We start from the raw sequence: 19,676 nt of genomic DNA, 5'->3' as shown, positions 1-19,676 counted from the left end.
TAGAGAGTTCTCACTTCTACCAATGCTTAGACTGAATGGATGATCCTATCCTCACACTGCATCTCCAGAGTGCATCTGTCTCCACCAAACTACAGACTGCACTGAGCTCCTGTCTCTTTCTGCCTTATATTCCTCTCTAGTGCTGGGATTAAAGGCATGGCATTCCAAGTGCTGAGATCACCTTTGTGAGAGCTCTGTTTCTCTTTTAGACTGGTTCGGTTTCATGTAGCTCAGGGTGGCCTTGATCTAACAGAGATCCATCTGCCTCTGTCTCCCGAGTGCTTGGATTAAAGGTGTGTACTGCCACTGCCTGACTTCTACGGCTGACTAGTATGGCTAGCTTTGCACTCTGATCTTCAGGCTAGATCATAAACAAAATATCACAACATAGATCAATTAAAAGTATTTGCATTCTCTGGCAGTGGGGAGATGGCTCAATTAAAAGTATTTGCATTCTCTGGCAGTGGGGAGATGGCTCAGTGTGGACAGTGTTTGTCATGTGAGCCTGAAGACCTGAGTTCAAATGCTAACCTCATTTATAGCAATATAGAGGCAGGAGGATCCCTTCTAGCCTAGCTGAATCAGTGAGTTTTAGGCTCAGTGATAGAATCTGTCTCAAAAAAAAAATGAGGTAGAGAACAATATAGGAAGACACATGATGTTGACCTCTGACCTCCCCATAAATGTTAGCACACATGCACATATGACTGCACACACATGCACATGTACACATACAGGAGCACATGGAATTCAGCCATGAGTGACATAAAACTTCAAATGGCAATCATTTAAATAAGATACAAGTTTATTCCCCTTGATTAAATGAAGGAAGTACAGGGCTCAGATGAACAAGTTCCTGCCTGTGTTCTTGTTCTGCCTTCCTTATTACATGGCCTTTACTTGTGGATGCTGATAGCAAGTCCGTGTCCAGCTGTCTTTTCTACATTTCAAAGAACCTGAAGGCGAAAGGGAGGAGGGGCTTTCCCCACTTCATCTGAGAATACGTTCAAGAAACTGAACGCACCATTTCCACTGATGTCACTCTGCGAAGACTTCAGCTATATTCTTTCCTGTAGCTTATAGAATGCCAGGATATGAGAACTTTATCTTCCACAGAAATATACCTAGGAAGATGGCCAACTGTCCCCATTTGCCCTGGGCTGATGGTGATGTTCCTGGGATGCTGGACTTTCAGTTTAAAACTGGAATCTTTCCAGATAAGAGGGAAGAACCAGTACCTTAGGCAGTGACTGTAGATAATGCTACTGAGAAAGCAGAAAGCCCTCTTGGATGTGTTCAGCAGTCGGCCCTAGAGATTCACTTCATTCTTCTAGTTGGACATAGGAGCTGGACCCTAAGTCCCAGCCCACAAGTGAAGGCTATTAAAGGTGCAGAGCTCCTTTCAGGGGAAAATTATAAAGTTAACATGGTGGTCTTTGATGCCCCTGGTTTGATTTTTTTCTTTTTGAAATTTATTCTTCTCTCATACAATGCATCTTGACTGCAGTTTACTTTCCCTCTACTCCTCTGAATATTACCTTCTCCTCTTCTCCATTCCCCCTCCATTTCCCTTCAGAAAACAGCAGGCCATTCAGGGATATCAACTGAACATGGTGTAGCAAGATACAATAAGATTAGGTATGCTGGGTGTTGGTGGTGTAAGCCTTTAATTCCAGCACTCAGGAGGCAGAGACAGGCAGATCTCTGTGAGTTTGAAGCCAGCCTGGTCTACAGAGAGAGCTCCAGGACAGGTTCCAAAGCAATACAGAGAAACCCTGTCTCAAAAAAACAAAACAAAACAAAAAGACTAGGCACAAACCCTCATACTAAGTCTGGGTGAGGCAACCAAGTAGGAGGAAATCCCAAGAGCAGGCAAAAGAGTCAGAGACACTGCAGTCCCTCTATTAGGAGTCCAACAAAAACACCAAGTTGAAACCATAACATATATGCAATTTTCTGAACCTTTCTATGTAGCCTCAGGAAGGTCCATCTGTCCATCCATCCATCCATCCATCCATCCATCCATCCATCCATCCATCATCTGCTTCATTCTTAGCCTGTTGAGGATTTGTAATGGATTCTGAAGGTACTGGCATGAATGGCATTACATAGCTCCTGTTCTCAAGGATCTCACAGTTCAACAAAAGAGACTCAATCCAAATGAAAAAAAAATGCACTCTAGTACAAGAGGGTAACTTTACTGACTTTGGTGTGAAGTATAATGTGGGTGGGGTGTGAGTAGAGAAAACAACTACATTTGTTTCCTGAGGACATCAGTTGGTTTATTCATTGATGGGACAGAATACTGACATAAATGACATAAGAGGGGAAAGGCTTGTCTTCAAAAATGTTTATGGTTATTCATATGTGTGTGCTTGTGCCTGTGTTAATTTATGTGTCCTTGGGGCTAAAGAGTATTAAATCTTCTAGAACGGGAGTTATAGGTGGTTGTGTGTCACCTGATGAAGGTGCAGGAGAAAACAAGCAAACATGGGTCCCCTGCAAAAGCAGCAAGTGCTCTTTATTGCTGAGTCATTTATCCAGTCCTGGAAAGATTTATTTTAGTTCATTGTGGTGGTTTGAAAGAAAATGGCTTTGTTGGAGTAAGCATGACCTCACTGAAGAAATAGATCTCTGTGGAGGCAGGCTCAAGCCATCCCCGTGTTGGAGACCAGTTCCTGTTGCCTGCAAGTCAAGATATAGGATACTTGGCTACTTATCCAGCACCATGTCTGTCTGCACATGTCCCACTATGATGATAATGAACTAAACCTCTGAAATGTAAGGCACACCCCACTGAATGTTTTCCTTTATAAGAATTGCCATGGTCATGGTGTCTCTTTACAGTAAACTGTAAACTAAGTTATAGAAAACTGTAACTAAGACAGCCATGGTTTCAAAGGTTTCAGTCCATAGCCTTCAGCTTCTTGACTCTGGGCCCATAGTGAGGAGGAATATCACAGTGGCTGGAGTATGTAAAGGAGTAGGTTGTTCATCTCATAGAGAATAGGATACACAGAGCAAAGGAGGTACCAGGGATCAGATGTAACTTTCAATGCAATGCCCACAGTGACTTTCTTTATCTATCCAGGAACCATCTTTGATCCTTCCAATGCTTTCCAAAATAGCACCATAAGCTGGAGACCATGTGTTAAAAACATGACCCCCAGGAGGCATTTCGTATTCAAACTGTAACATTCCACACTGCCCCCAAAGGATTATTGCTTCTCATCATGCAAAATGTATTTAGTCTACCTCCTAGAGTTCCTGGAGTCTTAAAAGTTCCAATGTTATTCAAAAGGCCAGGTCCAAAGTGTTTGCTGAGACCCAAGGAAATCCTTTAGCTGTGATTCCCTGTAGAGTGAAATAGAGAGTTTTAATTCAAAGACACACAAGCACTGTGTAGACAGACTCATTTCAAAATGGAGAAATAAGAAAATACTATCAAGGGATGAGACAAAAGAATGAAAGCCAGCATGGCAAACACTAAATCCTGCAGCTCCATTGCTAGCATCCAGGGTACATTGATGGGGAATGGTCTTCTGTGTGTATGCTTGTCTTCTTGGTTGATGAATAAAACACTGATTGGCTAGGCAGGATGATAGGTAGGACTAGGATATGAGGAGGATTCTGAGAAGGGTAGGCAGAGAGGAGTCCTCATGAGATCCTAGAAAGTGACATAGCTGGGCAGAAACTGCCAATAGCTAACCATAGAGGTCTGGTGGTCTGTACAGACAGGAAGGAAGTGACATAGCTGGGCAGAATCAGTATATAAGTAAGGACAAACAGGAAATGGCTCTCTTTTCTCTCTTCATTGTGGAGATGTTCAACAGTCGAGATGTAAGACGACAGAGGAGTATGAGGCCCCAGGACCTTTCTCCGGTAAGAGAAGACCATGTGGAAATCCTTGGATTTACAGAAAATGGGTTAATAATTAAATCACAGCTAGCCAATAAGAAACCATAGTCACTGGCTATGCCTTCATAATTAATGTAAGTTCATTTGGGGCTGCTGCGGCAGTGGGCCCAGGCTGGCGGGAAGAGCTCACATTACAGTATATGGAGTTATGATGGCAGTTCCGGAGTATTTTTTTGGAAAGCCCCCTCTATGGCTTTGATGGCTATAGCCCACATAGTGTTTTTCCTGAGCCGACTCTACTTCTTGCCTATGACTTTCCTTGGTGGTTGTTCTGTGTGCTTGACATCTCCAACATCTTGGTGTCTCTACTGCAGCTTACACACTGCCTTCTCAACAGATTTCCCTTTGGGGACTCTGACCCTGCCATACATTGCTTGTCTCCCTAACTGATCCTTGAAGTCTGAGTGGAAACCTCTATGACCTGATGACTGGCATTGTGGATATTTACAAAAGCAGACCCATGCAAATCCAGTCCATCCACCCACATTTTATCAGCCCTGATATTCTCAAACCTCCACAAATTGTCACAGTAAGCTATGTTTACAATGGTCTCGAACATTTTAAAGTCCCTATCTCCAAACTCTTTCAGATTTTCCCCTCTCCAAACCATTTAAGAAGTCCTAAGAACCACATGGCCAACTTTAGTCAGAACCATGACCTTACTTCTGGAACCAATTTGCAATAGTAGTTATCTTTGTGATATTTGTGGAAGAAAATCCTTGGCACCTATGACTTAAAGGGGAGTGATGATTTTAGCTCACATTTCTTTCTTTTTTTATTAATTTACTTTTTTTTTTTTTTTTACATTCCAATCCCAGTTCCTAGTCCCTTCTCTCTTCCCACTCCCTCCACTCCCCCCTTCTTCCCATCTGCTCCATGGAGAGGGTAAGGCCTCCCCTGGGAAGTCTACAAAGTGTGTCCCATCATCTAGTTGAGGGAGGACCAAGGCACCTCTCCATCCCCACACCCCTCTGTCTAGGTTGGGTATGGTATCTTTCCATATAGAATGGGCTCCACTAAGTCAGTTCGTGCATTAGTGTTAGGTCTTGGACCTACTGCCAGTGGCCTTATATATTGTCCCAGTCACACCATTGTCACCTATATTAAGGGAGTCTAATTTGGTCTTATGCAGATTCCCCATTTGTCAGACCTGAGTCAGTGATCTCTCACTAGCTCAGGCCAGTTGATTCTGTGGGTTTCCGCATCATGGTTTTGACTCCTTTGTTCATATTTTTGCTCCTCCCTCACTTTGATTGTACTCCAGGGTAGCTCATATTTCAATGTTTTGAGCCACATTGTTTCTGGGCTTATGGTGAGGTGGAATAACATGTAATAGAGAGAAAGAGAGGCAGGATTGGGGCACCTTCCTACCTCTAGACCAAGAACCCATCCCATTAGGTTCTTTAACTCTCAGCATTGAATGCTAAGCTACAGCATTCCATATACAAAACTTGGGGGACAGCTCATATCTACATCACAAAAGTGAGGGAGAGAAAGCCATTTTGAATGAGTGACACTTGGTTTTACTTTGCAGGTGATATATATCTCTATCTATCTATCTATCTATCTATCTATCTATCTATCTATCTATACGTGTGTGTGTGTGTGTGTGTAGGAGGGACAGAGTAGAGGCAAGGTCAAGATTCAGAGGTCAGGATGCTGAAGTTGCTGATGAGGGGCTGAGTAATGCAGATGAAGGATGTGAAAAGCTTGAGAGGTGGTGACAAGTCAAGTGCTAGCCATCTGAAAGGCCTCTCCCTTAGGGCAGTTCATGGCTTAACCTGTCAAAGTGTTTGGCCAGGAGAGTTAAAGGATATGTCCCAGGGAATTCAGTGTATGTTAACCAAGGCCTTCTGCCAGGGCACTGTGCTCTGTAGGACTCACCTTGGCTGGCTCTCTGAGGCCCATGAAGGGTGTCTCCAGGTGCCCCAGGGGTATATTCCTTTGTGCCTAGAGACTTGAGCCATGTTCTGTCACAGGGTTCTTTCATTAGCAATGTATAAACTGTCTCCCTTTATCGATAGAAGTATAAAACTTTTAGAGTTGGCAGAGACCATGAATATCACATAGTCCAAACCCAAACAGCTAGCCAGGGAAGAAACATTGTTGAGCTTGTCCGAGGCAGAGGAGAATTGGAATCCAAGTCTTTGGGCTTTTACAAATATAAAACTTTTAAAAAAATTATTTATTTTATGTATATGAGTGCATTGTTTTCATCCATACCAGAAGAGGGCACCAGCTCTCTTTACAGATGGTTGTGAGCCACCATGTGGTTGCTGGGAATTGAACTCAGGACCTCTGTGCTCTTAACCACTGAGCCATCTCTCCAGCCCTGAACATAAAACCTTAAGGACTGTTAAAACAACAACAACAACAACAGCAACAACAACAACAACAACAAAAGTGACATACTACACAATAAGGCAACAGGTGAGTGCACCATTGTTTCCCGAAAGAGGCATGCCCATCATTAGAATCATTTGGAGCAAGAACACTTCAGCTAATTAAGAGCTAAATTTAATTTATATAAATTTAGTTCCAAGCTTCCCAGCAACCAAGCAAAACAAGAGTTATGATGGCTCATGTTTTCTTCCTACCTGGCAAAAGACAGCATAGAAACAAAAGATTTAAGTACCCACGAGAAGCAGATGGAACTTGTAGGCCCCGAGACAGAGCCTTCAGTCATTCACTGCACAAACAAGGAGATCCTACAGAAAGTCCCCGAAACGTGGTTACCAAGGAGCTCCTTAACTAGTGGAAGATAGACAGTTAAAAGCCAGCATGTTAGGGGCTGAGCAGTGGGGAAGCACAGGGTGCTGGGGTCTGGTGGAGAGGAGATTTATAACCCATGAGGGAGAAGCAACCCCTTGGGGGTTCTTAATTGTTAATGGCATTGAATCAGCTATCTGTGGAGTGAAGGACTGGGCAGTTGGGACTAGGGCATCACTGAAGCAGGAAGACCCCAAAAGCCTGGTGGTTTGGGGGAGATGTTTTATGCACTCCCATTGGCTATAGTGACATTCATGCTGCAGGGTAAAGAGAGGACATAAGTAAGAGGCACCAACTCAACACATGTTGACCATTGTTACCAATATACATGTGCTCCCTGTGCCTGAGATGAGGGCATCTTCACTCTTACCCACAGACCTGTCCCCACTTAAGAGATGAACTGGTACCATCTTACCTTCAGGGTGGTGTCAAGTTGGTTTTCTGCCATTTGGACTTCGAAAATGAAAAATCAAGGATAGGTTTGGGTGGGGTGGAGGAAGGATGTGAATATATTAGTTCATGAAATGGGGGAGATAGAGATAGATAGATAGATAGATAGAGAGAGAGAGAATGAGAATTTGCATAAACTTTCTGAAGCAAATGTGTTTTCCTCTTTCTTTATGTACTTTATTTGAGCACCAGGTGAGGAAGGAATTTCCTATATAAGTGACAAACCAGCACTGAAGGACCATGTGACTCCCTATGGGATTCAGGAAGATGAGAGTGGCAGACCACACTGACTCAGACTGGCGATCCCCCCCCCCCACACACACCTTGCTCTAGCATGCATACCATTTCCGTTCCTGGCTCCTTTCAGGGCAGTGTCTAATTGTGCCACTTCTTCTATTCACTGGTGCCACCCAGACTGCAGGAGAAGGACTCACTGCCCTCTCGGCACTACAGGTGCCTTTACAGGCTACAGACTGACGATATGTCCTTGTCCTTCTGAGGCAAACAAGGCTGGACTTGTGGGATAAACTTTGTGCTTTGGAAATGCCCAAGTAGTTAATTGCTGGGGGAGACCCGGGAGCATTGACTCTATGATACTAATATACTGCAAACATTTAGAATGATTTAGATCTTAGATTAAAGATGATAAATTGTTTATGAAAATTACCTTCCATAGACACGTGCAAAGAGCAGAGTAGACAAATGCCTTGGGTTTTCTGTGATTCCAGAGGGGCAGGCTTGAGGGGACCAAACAATGAAGTATTAAGGACAGAGGTCCAAATAGGATCTATTGTGCCTCATTTTGCCTTCTCTGAGCCAGGTTCTTCAGGGTCTTCAGTGTCTTCTGCCAGCTGCTTGGGACCCTCTCATACGGGCCAGACCTTTTTTGAAGATACAGGCATCAAGGGCTAGTGAGACGAGATGACTCAGTGGGCAAAGCCACTTGCCACCAAGGCTGACCATCTGAGTTCAATCCACAGGAAGTAGGGGACCAACTCCTGAAAGTTGTTCTCTGAGTCCCCCTTCCACATGCTAAGGTGTGAATGCACCCACACATATACATACAGTTAAATACAATGTAATAATAATAAAAAATAAGATGTAGGCTCCTGGTCCTTGAACCTAGTACTCTTTTCCCACTGACTCTCAGTGTGGGTTTTGATGGACAAAGAAAGAACTAGGAGAAAGCCCACAGACACCACAGGGTGATTCCAAGAAGTCATAAAAAAACATCTTTCTTCTTCTGTGTGGATCCCTCTTGTCTCATTGGCCTGGTTTTGATAGGTGCCTGTCTAAAGTGATTGGCACTAAGTCTGGGTTAGGGGCGTTGGGCTGGGAGCAGCCAGCAGAGCTTGTGATGTCTGGTGGGAACCCTGAGAACACTGGGCGCCTACAACTCTGAGCATCTGGCTTTGAGGAACGGTTGCATATCTGCACAACTTAAAAATCTGCAGTTTGGGGGCGGGAGGGGGAGCGCGGGGGTGGGTCCCCACGCGTCCCATTTCTCTTCCGGGCTGTCGGTTGTGTTTTCGCTCAGTGCCAGTGCGGAGAGGCCAGGCGTGTCTTCTGGACCACGCGCTGCCTTTGCAGAGGTCCTTGGTTGTTAATTCAACCCTGGCCGGAGCCATCTCCCGGTGACTCCCTCTCCCTCTCTCCTCTTTCCACTCAGTTCCTTTCCTTTCTCCATATGATGTGCATATGCTTGGTGTATGTGTCCAGCCATCTCTTCTGATTTGGTAAGTCGAGGAAAGAAACAAATCGTCTCATTCCACACTGTGCATGGGTCTTCAGGGAGCGGGTGGTGGCAAACAGTGGCAGAAATGGGGTCGTTTCCTCCTTCACACTTTGTTGTAAAACAAGTTGGGGCCTCGTGACAGCTCAAGAAAACCCCGGCAATTTTGCAAAGTGTTCCTTTGGCAGTGACTTTAGAGAGGCATTTTGCTCGGGCCACGGGAGATGTCATTTTTTTTCGGCTGGACTGCGGATCTCTCCCTGGCTTGCGCAAGGTGGGAGGCGTGGGACGTGACCTTGACTCCCTCTGGGGCAGGGCGGGACACTCCCGAGGTGACTCTGCACTTGGGCCTGAATCGCAATGCAAGTCCCGCGCTGCTGTGTCTGGGTCCAATTATCGGCGCATGTGGCTCGCGGTGGGACACCCTTAATCCACATCTGTCCGCGCGGGAGCGCCGCGCCGCGCCCTGGGCCGTTGGAACCCTGGCGGAGAGCTGGACGCCAGGCGGCGGGAGGAGCGCAGAGCAGCGGGGCGTTGACTGAGAGGTTGGCCCCGCCCGGTCCCGCCTGCCTCTCTAGGCGCCCAGCTGCGGCCAGGCGGGATCCGCGGACTCAGCGACCGCGCGGGCTAACCCGCTCTCCTGCCGCCGCGGCGGCGGGCGCGGGGCCGCGCGGTGAGGCCGGATTCCTGCAGCGCGGGCAGACGGCGTCGTAGAGCCCAGCTAGCCAGACGCTCCAGGACTCGAGACTCCTGCAGGTACCTGCTCGGTTTCCCACCTTCCCGTGCGCCCGTGACACTTCTCCACGCGACCCCTCAACTTTATTGTACCTTCCCCCACCTTTTGCTGTTCCAGTCCCTGGTGGCTCAGGTCTCGGGTGCACGACCTCACAGGTCTGTGTTGACTAGGGACTTTGCATCCAGCTGGGCGCCTGGCTTGCGGCTTCCTCCCCATCCGTCAGTCCCGGAGCTGGGAGCCCGCCGTCGCTGGAGCCCGGGCTCTGCCTGTTGCGCAAGCTGCAGACTGCCCGAACCGAGTGTGGGTTTCTTTGGACTCCTGCGGAAGGGATCTAGGGCCAGCTTTTGGGGTAGGAGGTGAAGTGGAGGACCGACTAGAGGCCAGAGAATGGGTGAGGCAGGGAAAGGCGGCACCTCGCGTGGGGGGCATCCCCGGGGCGTTCCCTAAGCCAGGAGGCCCATCCTTTCCTTTCTCGGGAGGAGGTGCTTTCCTGGCAAATGTTAGTGTTTCCCGGGCCTCCTGCTCCGCCTTCTCTGCCATTTCCCCCCTTCCCTCTGCCCTGCAGTGTTGCAAGCCCCGCGACAGTTGCAAGCAAGAGAGTACCCAGGGCTTTTGCCCTGGTGCAGCGCTGCGCTTGGGGACAGTCAGTGCGCTCTTGGTGGGGCGCCTAGGGAGTCACTGGGCCCATGTGGAATGGTCTCCAGAGTTTTCGCAATTGAATCTGCAGTAGTGGCGCGAGGTGGGCCCGCAGGGTCAGGAACTCTTAAATTTCTTTCATCCTTGCTGGTGGCTCCTATCAGCCCTCAGGAGGTGCCTGGAACGAGCCAGACCTGCCGGCAGGGGCCGCGGCGAGCCTGGCTAGGGCGCCTTTCGCATTGCAGAGCTTATGTCCCCTTGTACCCCTCCGATTTAGGATAGGAGCACCCTTTACGTTCTTGGTTTCCCCCTTCCTTACACCTGTCTCGTCTGGAAAGACCAAGGTGATAGCTTAATTTGAGCGGCCTTTGGCAAGGACAGAATTCTGCCAAGAATTCCCCACACCGTGAGAGTGACTTGGGGGCCCTGGTGTTTAAAGAGAGGGGCGTAGGTGTTCCTTCTGGTTCTACAGGGAGAGTGGATTTGTGGTTCTTCCAAGCTGTTGAGTTTTCTCTTTCACTTTGTCTGCTGAAGGCAGTGAGACAGGTGAGGAGGGAAACTAGACAGAAACCTTCCCACTCTTTGCATTTATTTGCTTATACTATTTGCATAACCGTCGGTTTAGGGCTGTGTGTTACCCCTCTAGACTTCTTGCAAATACCTGCCCAGGTAAACAGGAAGCAAGCATTCCCCTGCACTTTGCCTCCTGACAAAGGTACTGGTTTGCAAGAATGTCTGCTGATCTTGTTCTTGAACTATTTCCCTGGGTCCTGAGCTCTTCCGAGGAGACTGATTCATTCATTGTGCACGTGGCCAGTCACAGTGAAGGATGCTAGAGTTAGTCTTGTTTTTCTCCTTCCTCGCAGTTGCTTTCCTTCTTCCCTTACACAGTTTGTCATTTCAGGACTAGAAGTTATCAGTGTTAGGATGGAGAGGAGAACGTTATACTGGAGCGATTAAGATCTCTGAGTATAAAGCAAATTGTGAGCATGCTAAGGAAACTGATGGGGTTTTGTGTGGGAGCCAACACTGCTTAAACACAACCATCAGTGAAGGCAGCCTAGGTGTGTGGTTTGCCTAGGAGAGCAAGTTGGGAAGTCCAAAGCTGTCTTGGATTTGCTCAGCAATGTTAAAATAAAAGAAACCTCATGTGCAGTTTTGGTGTTTTAGCTCTTTTCTCATCATACTGTGATAAATTACAATAACAAAACAACTTGAAAGTGTATATGGCTTATAGTTCTAGTCCATCGTGGTGAAATCACAATAGCCTGAGACTGAGAGAATTTGTCACATTGTATTCACAGTCAAGAGCAAAGAGAAATAGGTTAATACATGTATACCAGTGTTCTGCTATTTGGTTTCTCATTCAGTCCAGGACCCCAAGACCAGGGAATAGCGCTGTCCCCAGGGGACAGGTCATCCCTCATTAATGAATGTAATTGAAATGACCTTTCACAGTCATTCTCAGAGGCCCTGCTCCCAGGTGATTCTAGATCTGACAAATTGACAGTTAAAAGTAACTATCACGTTTGGGTTTGCCAGCTAAGCCCCAACTAAGGGTCTTCCTCCTCCCCCTTTCTCTTTTGGAAGGGGAGAGAAGGAGATTCCTGTCCCCTCTGTCTGATGAAGTCTTCCCTTTACAGAAATAGCATAGCATCTCTCTGTTCTTCCACAGACTCCAGTCTGCTCTGGTGTGGCATGTGGTGTCGGAATGTGTGTTAGCTTAGGGAAAGCAGGTGCCCTAGGGCTTTCCTACTCTTCCTTTTAAAATAGATAACATTTTAAATAGATAACATTTATTGGCTGCCTACAGATATTGGCTGGATACTCTCTAGGTGCTTTTCTGGGGATTTTCTCATGTGAAGATGTAAGGCTTGCATTCTTTATTTCCCTGTGGTCTTGATGTGGGAGTTTGCAGTGCATGGGAGTCCTCTAGGTGCTTCCGCAGTCTGAGGGAGGCCAGCCAGATGGAGGCCTGAGACTTCACTAGGAGGGAAGGATAGCTGTCTAGGAAAGGTTCAGGCAGAGAGGAAGAAGCAGGCACCAGGGTGGTGGACCCTTAGAGTGTCACTAGGGAGATGTATCTTTTCTAAAATCCTTTTAAAACTTTGAGGCAGGGTCTCATGTAGTCCAGTCTAGTCTCAAATTCATTATATAGTCAAAGATGACCTTGAACTTATGACTGACCTCTGAGTACTGGAATTTCAGATGCATGCTACCATGTCTTGTTTTTATGGTGCTGGAGTTCTACCCAGGGCTTCCGGTATGCCAGGCAAGCACTCTACTATGTACCCAGCCCTCTTGTGTGAAATATGTATAAGGAGACATCAGTCAAAGAGAAAAGACTACCAACCCCCGTGAGTGTTTCTTTGTGGCTCCTTGGCAGAGGTCACTTGTCTACATCCTTCTGTTTAGCTCCAGAGATTTAGATTGCTAATATTGTTCCCTGTACTAAGCACTAAACGATAAAGTCTTTTTACATGTGTTAACTCCTTCCATTCCAAGGACAACCATAGGAGCTAGGCTTTAATCGTTGCCCTGTTTTACATAAGAAGGGAGAGACAAAGCCACCCAGCCAGGAAAATGTAAAGCCGGAAGTCTGTGCACAGCAGCCTGCTTATTGAGCCCCGGTGAGGTTCAGCACCCTGTGTCTAGACCCTAGGATCCTGAGCTGTACCTTCCCTGTGGTGGGGATCTCAGACTGAGTTTGGTGAAGTGACCGGTAGAGGAGGCCTGTGGTTATCAAGTGATTTCATGTTCTGTGTCTCAATTTTAAGAGGGACCTTGAAGATTAGAATTTAAAAGCTCTTGTCTTTCTGAATCAGTTTCTCAATGGACTTCTGACTGGCTGACTTGGATGGAAAGGAAAGCAGGACTTCAAAAAATCACCAGTTAGGCAAACATCACGGTTGTTTCCAGATAATATATGATATTGGAAACCTAGAATAACCATAGACTACTTTATCCCTGAATCAAAATCATTAAATTCAGAGCTGCGGGCACTGAGGCAGGTGGCATCTGAGATGTGTTCTTTGTGGATTTTGGAGACTCAAGGTAAATATGCGCAAAGTAGGGCAACTCAGGATACTAACTATGTAATACCCGGTTAGAGTAACAGTGACAGCTACATTCCCTAACCTTAGGCTTGTCTCATCAAAGTCCTCAAGGCATCTTGATTATAATAAATCATGACAGGGTAGAGATGTTAGGATGGAGGAGACAAACCTTGCACATCAACACAGCCAGGGCTCTCCTCATTCCAAACCAGGATCTTTCTACCCCACCTTTTTTCTTATCTCTAATGGAGAGTCCTTAGAGGTGACTGAATTTGAATTTTATTCTGAAGCCAACTTTTTTTTCAATTTTCTTTCCTTTTGTTTTTGAGACAGGGTCTTAAGTATCTCAGACAGACCCCAAACATACTATATAGCTGACCACAACTTCAAACTCCTGAACTTCCTGCCTTCACCTTCTGAGTGCTGGAATGAGAGACAAGCATCACCACGCTCCAGTTATGAAGAGCTGGGAAATCAAATCCTGATTTTGTGTATGCTAGGTGAATATTCCACCAACTGAGTGACATTTTCATCCCCGAAGCCAAGTTTACATTCTGACCTTTGTCATGGTGCTCAGTGGGGACAATGTGAGGGGAGTAGTAAATAGGAGAGGACTAAGACAATGTGTTTTTGTTATTTTCCTTTTTCAAGGATTTGCTATTGCAGGAAGCAAGGAGGGAATAGGAGTTAGGGTGAGCGCAGTAAAATGCTTAGAATGTGTAATGATATACAAAATCTGATTTGGAACTTCCAGGTCCTGACTATTATTTCTCTTCATCATGTATTGAAACTTCGAAGGATGAGCCCATTATAAAAGTGATCTTTAATAACCTAAAAATAGTCACTAGCCTCGATGGTAGTGTTTTTTTCTTCTTTGTTTGGGGTAAGGGTTGTCTCACTTTCTTCGGATCCAGCACAGCCTTAAACCATGGTTTTCTTGGAGGAGATACTGTATAAATATTGTCTTTAATTGCACAAGTGTTGAATGATAAAGGCTTATGGTCTGCTTGCTTTTAGCCAACAGTGCTACAATTAAGCAATCAGTGTTTATAGCAGCTGGCTTCAGTGAGCTTGGGTACCTTCCAAATGAATGAAATGTCCTGTTTACTGTCAGCAGAGCACCTACTAGATGCTCATTAAAGCTCATGATTAATTTATTTGGTCAGATATCTGATCTACAAGAATTTGAGTACCTGCCTATTGTATACTATGCTAGGAGCTGGGTATACTGTGGTAAAGGTGACAGGTACGAAAGAGAGAAGGCAGGTGTGTGTATATGTGTGTGTGCACATGCATAGGGAGAGACAGACATTAAGCTAATTTGATGAGGTCAACACACTATGGATGGCAATTTGTTCCCAGTTTGAATGTTAATTTTATTCAAACCCCCCATGGAAATGCTGGAAATACCATGTGACTAAATATCTGGGTATCCAGGAATCCAGTCAAGTTGACATATAAAATTAAACTAAACATCACATCATGGTTAGCAAGGGCTGCTGACCTGAAGGTCAATCATGAATGTCACCATTATCCCGCTGTTCCTTAAAGACAGGACTCTCAGTGAACAATTTAAAGTCACAGGTATTAAGAGTGAGTTAGGGCCATAGAACTGAAATAGATACAAAGAATCATTTAATTCATTTGCTGTGTCTTCTACCTCCTCCTTCCTCCTCCTCCTTCTATTGCTTTTCCTCCTGTTCCTCATTCTTCTGTTTTCTTCAACAGGGTCTCTCTATGTAGCCCTAGCTGTCCTGGAAATTGATATGTAAGCTAGGCTGGCCTCAAACTCAGAGATATACCCACTTCTGCCTCTCCAGTGCTGTGATTAAGCAGCCAGCAGACTGAATCTGGGAGCTTGGGTATGCTTACGTCTTTTTACTTTTTTCTGCTATGGAAAAGTCTGGCTTTCTTAAAATCTGATTCATGTGCCAAGGTAAACGTAAAAGTATTCCCTATGATTTATTTGATGTACAAATTATAATTGGCCAAAGAGATGGGAGACTTTGTGGTTAAAGGCTGTGGCTTGTGCATTGGCATCATGAAGATGCTCGGGTTCTGGCAAGGAAGTTCCTGCATCCTGGTCTTTGAGGTCAATAAATCACACACACCAGGCAGTGGTTGTCTTGTGGGTTTCTATGATGATGGTTTTATAAGTGTAGGGACTTCATGAGACCACTGAAGAGAAGACATTTCATACTTAGGGATGGATAGGAATTCATTTAGGAAGGATTGGGGCAAGAGAATCCTAAGCTGAGAATTGAGTGCTAAGCATTGGGAGGAGGTTGAAGGAGAATGGGAGGAACCCAAAGAGTGGGGCAGCAGCTAGATCATGCTGTGGCTTTCAAGCCAAGGTCAAGGTATTGTGGCTTATCTGGAGGGCAGGGGGAAGACATGGATGGATTTGTAGTAATGTCTTGCCACTCGCCTGTGTGCATGAACAACAGTTACTTCTGATCACCTTGGTGATTAGATTTTACCTGGCTAATCAACACCTATGAGACTGTGTTCTGTGGTTGAGCCTCTTTGTTTTTTTAGAATATATCTCTTCTGGGACAAAAGTATAAAGGAAATGTCACATAAGATAGTGTCAATTTGTCATCTATCTTCTGTCTCATATCAACCTGTCTATTTTTCTGTCTGTCTATTTATCTGTCATATACCATATTTCTGGCATCTACCTAATATTCATCATCCATCTATCTATTTGACATCTATCTAGCATAAATCTACCTATCTACCCATCTCTACATAATTATGGCTCTATCCACCCCTCATCTCTTATCTATCTTCCATCTCTATCAACTAATGTCATCTATTTGTATCATCTGTCAACTGTCTATCTATATGTCCATTATCCATCTATTACCCATTATCCACACATCTACCCATCCATCCATCCATCCATCTATGTCTATTAGCTTACCCCTGTCTTTGCCAAAACATAAAAAACCACTAATATCGCCATATCCTCTCACAATCTCCTCAAATGCCATTATCCTTTGCCACCATCTTCTGAAACTTGTAGTGTATGTACAATATAAAGGTAAATACTATTTAATACTCCAAGAATAGTTGCTGGGCTAGATTATAGTGTTTTCTTTGTTGGGAGAAAGTGTCTTGAGATGGGAAAGTCATAGCTTCATGAAACTTCCTTTCTATGCTTTGAGAACTTTGCCCTTTAAGCAGGCTCATGGACACCTTGTGCTGATTTGAGAGTGAATGTCAGTGTGCTGTGTCTTTTTGGTGGTGAACACTGAGTTTTTCCCAGCTCTTCTAGACTTACATTCTGGAAGGTGTTACACATGTTGCCTCATCAGCTAGTACCTTTCATATGGAATGATAAAATGAAAAGCATGATACACCCAGTTTCATTATCTGGCCCTAAATATTAATAGGGCCATTGCTTTTTATCAGTCAGTTTTTATCAACAGAGCACACGTTTAGCCTTTGTCTGTCCCTTGGTGGGAAGAGCTCAGAATCCATGCAGGCATTAGCTTTAGACTGTTCAGCAAATGATCCTCCATTCTGGGACGTGAGTACTATATGGTATAGAAAGGAGGAAATAACTTTTTCCTGTAAGACAAAGTGTCAGTTACTTTTTATTTCCTGCTGTGATATAGTACCATGACCAAGAGCAACTTACAGAAGAAAGAGTTTATTTGGCTTATAGTTCCAGAAGGAGAGTCCATAAGAGTGGGGGTTGGCAAGTGGAGCACTAAGCAGATCACACTTTGAACAATAAACGTAATGCAAAGAAAGTGAATTGGAAGTGGGGTAAGACTATGAAATCTTAAAACCCACTCCCAGTAATGTACTTCCTTTAACAAGGCTGTACAGCCTCTCCAAACAGTGCCACCAACTGCTTACCAAGTGTTCAAATTCTTGAGCCTATGGGGACAGTTCTCATTGGAACCACCAGAAGAGGGTTATGTACTCACGCTGCAGACCCATGGACACAAACACAGATTTTTAAGGACACAACAGTGCTCATGGGTGTTGACTGTTTAGCTGATTTGACATAACCTCAGAGTATTGCACTATTTTATCCAAATTCATGAACATTGCTTTTACCACCCTGTCTTCAGGAATTTCTTTAGGAACTACTCAGATGGGTGAGTATAGAGCAGTTGTGAATTTCCCTATTTATTTTAAGTAGGAAGCACACAGACGTGAACCTTTGTGCAAATCAGGTTAAGAAAGCCACTACATTTCACTCTGGGGCACCTGGGGTTTTGTTTGTCCAGCATGCATTCCTGTTTCCTGTGTGGTGAAGTTTTCTTGCAATATGTTAGCACGAGAGGGAAGTGGACACCTGAACAAATGTACTGGGTAAAGCTGGCTTCTGAAGCTTAGCTCTTGCACCACCAATGTTCCTGTTGGCTGCCGAACACAGTGCTCTTCAGATCGGTTTTGCCTTCTAGCTTTCTTCTGTCTTGTTCTTCCTCATCTCAAGAACTGGGAAACCGAGAGAGGTAGCTGCATATAGGAAATGAATTGGAAAAGAGGAGGTATGAGAGTTAATTTTAATAAGTCAAATTAAAAGATTTTTTAAAAAATTTTCATTGCCTGGGGATCTCATTGTTTTATAATTTTTTCATATTCATAAAGTGTAAAGTTAGTCTTGGTTGACTGGGCAAAGCATTAAGACACCCTTCCAGGATGGCTTGCAGCACCTACCTGGATGTGGATGTTTTGAAGTATAAACACATTTCTTCCCATTTTCTTTTTATATAAAGATGTGGGCACTATACAACTCATCATATTAATTTATTGTTTCTTTTAAGAAGTTAAGTGAAACTTGTTTTTCACTGCATAGAGTAGTCACCGTGGCAACTTGCTACAGCAAAAGACACTTGGCCCTCTGAGAATTTCGTTGTAAATATGCTGAGGATTTATGGTTTGGCAAACACACTCTGTTTTCGTTTAGCAGCAAGAAACATTTTCCTGAAACCCTCTGGAAATGCCATAACATGTCAGGGCTCACACTGGGTATGGAGAAACAAGAACTTATACGATGGCTTGCATATGACTCTCAAAATTCACATCTTGTAATTATAACTGTAACAATATTAGGAGTGTGGAGAGGGTGGGTGGAATTCACAAGTTCAGGGTATGGGGGGGGGTGGGGATCTTTGGAAGGTTATTAGGATTAGATGAAGTCATGTGGATGGAACCCTGTGACGGCATTGGTGTGTTTGTAAGGAGAGAGGGAGAGCTGTGACCTTGCACACTTACTCTGGCTCACTGTGTGCGGCTCCTGCTGGGTTATCATGCAGACAGAAGGCATCGTTGGATGTTGCTCCATGCTCTTGGACTTGCCAACCTCAAGAACTACTAGTTAAAGAAATCTCCATTCTTTATAAATTACTCCATCTCAGGTGTTTTGATAGCAGCAGAAAGTGAGCCGTACCTAATTATGACTTCTTAAAATACCTTGCTGGAGTCCCAGGAAAGGTAGTTTGGTGGGAGGACAATGAGTAAGCCCTCTCTACCCCTCTCAAATTTGATCAGGGAAGCTCTTTTTAATATCTTAATTTTGTTATTTTTTTTGTATGAGTGTGTGTTTGAGTGTGTTGGTTATGTGTGTATGTAGACCTAGAGATTGATGATGGTGTCTTCCTCAGTTATTCTCCACCTGTATTTTGAGGCAGGGTCTCTCACTGAACCTGGAGTTCACTGATTCTACCAGACAAGCTGGCTTCTGAGTTCCAGGGATTCTCTTGTTGTTACCTCCTTAGGGCAGTAATTAAAGGTGATTGCTACTATGTTCATCTTTTTTTTTTTTTTAATGTTCATCTTTTTATATGTGTGTTGGGATCTGAACCCTGGACCTTATGCTTGTGAGATAGGCACTTGCAGAACAAGCCATCTCTTCTACCCCCATCGCTTTTTTTCTTTTAAAGTAAAACATTCATTTAGTCATATTTCCACCAGACTTCTCCCACTTGTCTGCTGTGAATCAGACATAGATATCATGAAATGTCAGGGATATTGCTGGGAAATGGGGCTCTACAGTTTTGTAGGGGTACCTTCTTAGCATTGGGTCTGTGTGCGTTGGGGGAAGCGAGTAGGGAATGCAATGCAAGTGTGGGAAAGAGGTGGCATTTAAGCCGGTTTCTTTTTATTTAGCAGAGTTTAAAATTTGCTGTCTATTTTGCTTGTATGTATGTCCGTGTACACTTGTGTGCCAGAGGAGAGTGTCAGAGCCCCTGGAACTGGGGTTATAGAAGTTTGTGAGCCACCTTGTGGGTGCTGGGAATCAACCCCCGAAAAGTACTGGCTGCTTTTCTGATTGCCGAGCCATCTCTCCAGCCCCTTCATCTGTTTTCCTAAAGACAGAACTTTACCTACAAAGAAGGTGCCCATTAGAGGGAGT

At 44.8% G+C, this 19,676-nt stretch overlaps 1 protein-coding gene across 2 annotated transcripts in view; it reads left to right on the top strand.

The window, feature by feature from the left end:
• Positions 1-9,234: 9,234 nt before the first annotated feature.
• Kcns3 (potassium voltage-gated channel modifier subfamily S member 3) overlaps positions 9,235-19,676 on the top strand; it is a 47,171-nt gene continuing 36,729 nt past the window's right edge. For both annotated transcript variants that reach the window (XM_027424638.2, XM_027424637.2), the window contains exon 1: positions 9,235-9,625. The gene's annotated coding sequence lies outside the window, so the exon portion shown is untranslated. The remainder of the gene's footprint in view (positions 9,626-19,676) is intronic.

The sequence above is a fragment of the Cricetulus griseus genome, chromosome 7 (assembly GCF_003668045.3).
Source record: "Cricetulus griseus strain 17A/GY chromosome 7, alternate assembly CriGri-PICRH-1.0, whole genome shotgun sequence".
Taxonomy (NCBI): domain Eukaryota; kingdom Metazoa; phylum Chordata; class Mammalia; order Rodentia; family Cricetidae; genus Cricetulus; species Cricetulus griseus.
Note: the sequence above shows the minus strand (reverse complement) of the source record. Positions and strands in the feature narration are given on the sequence as shown.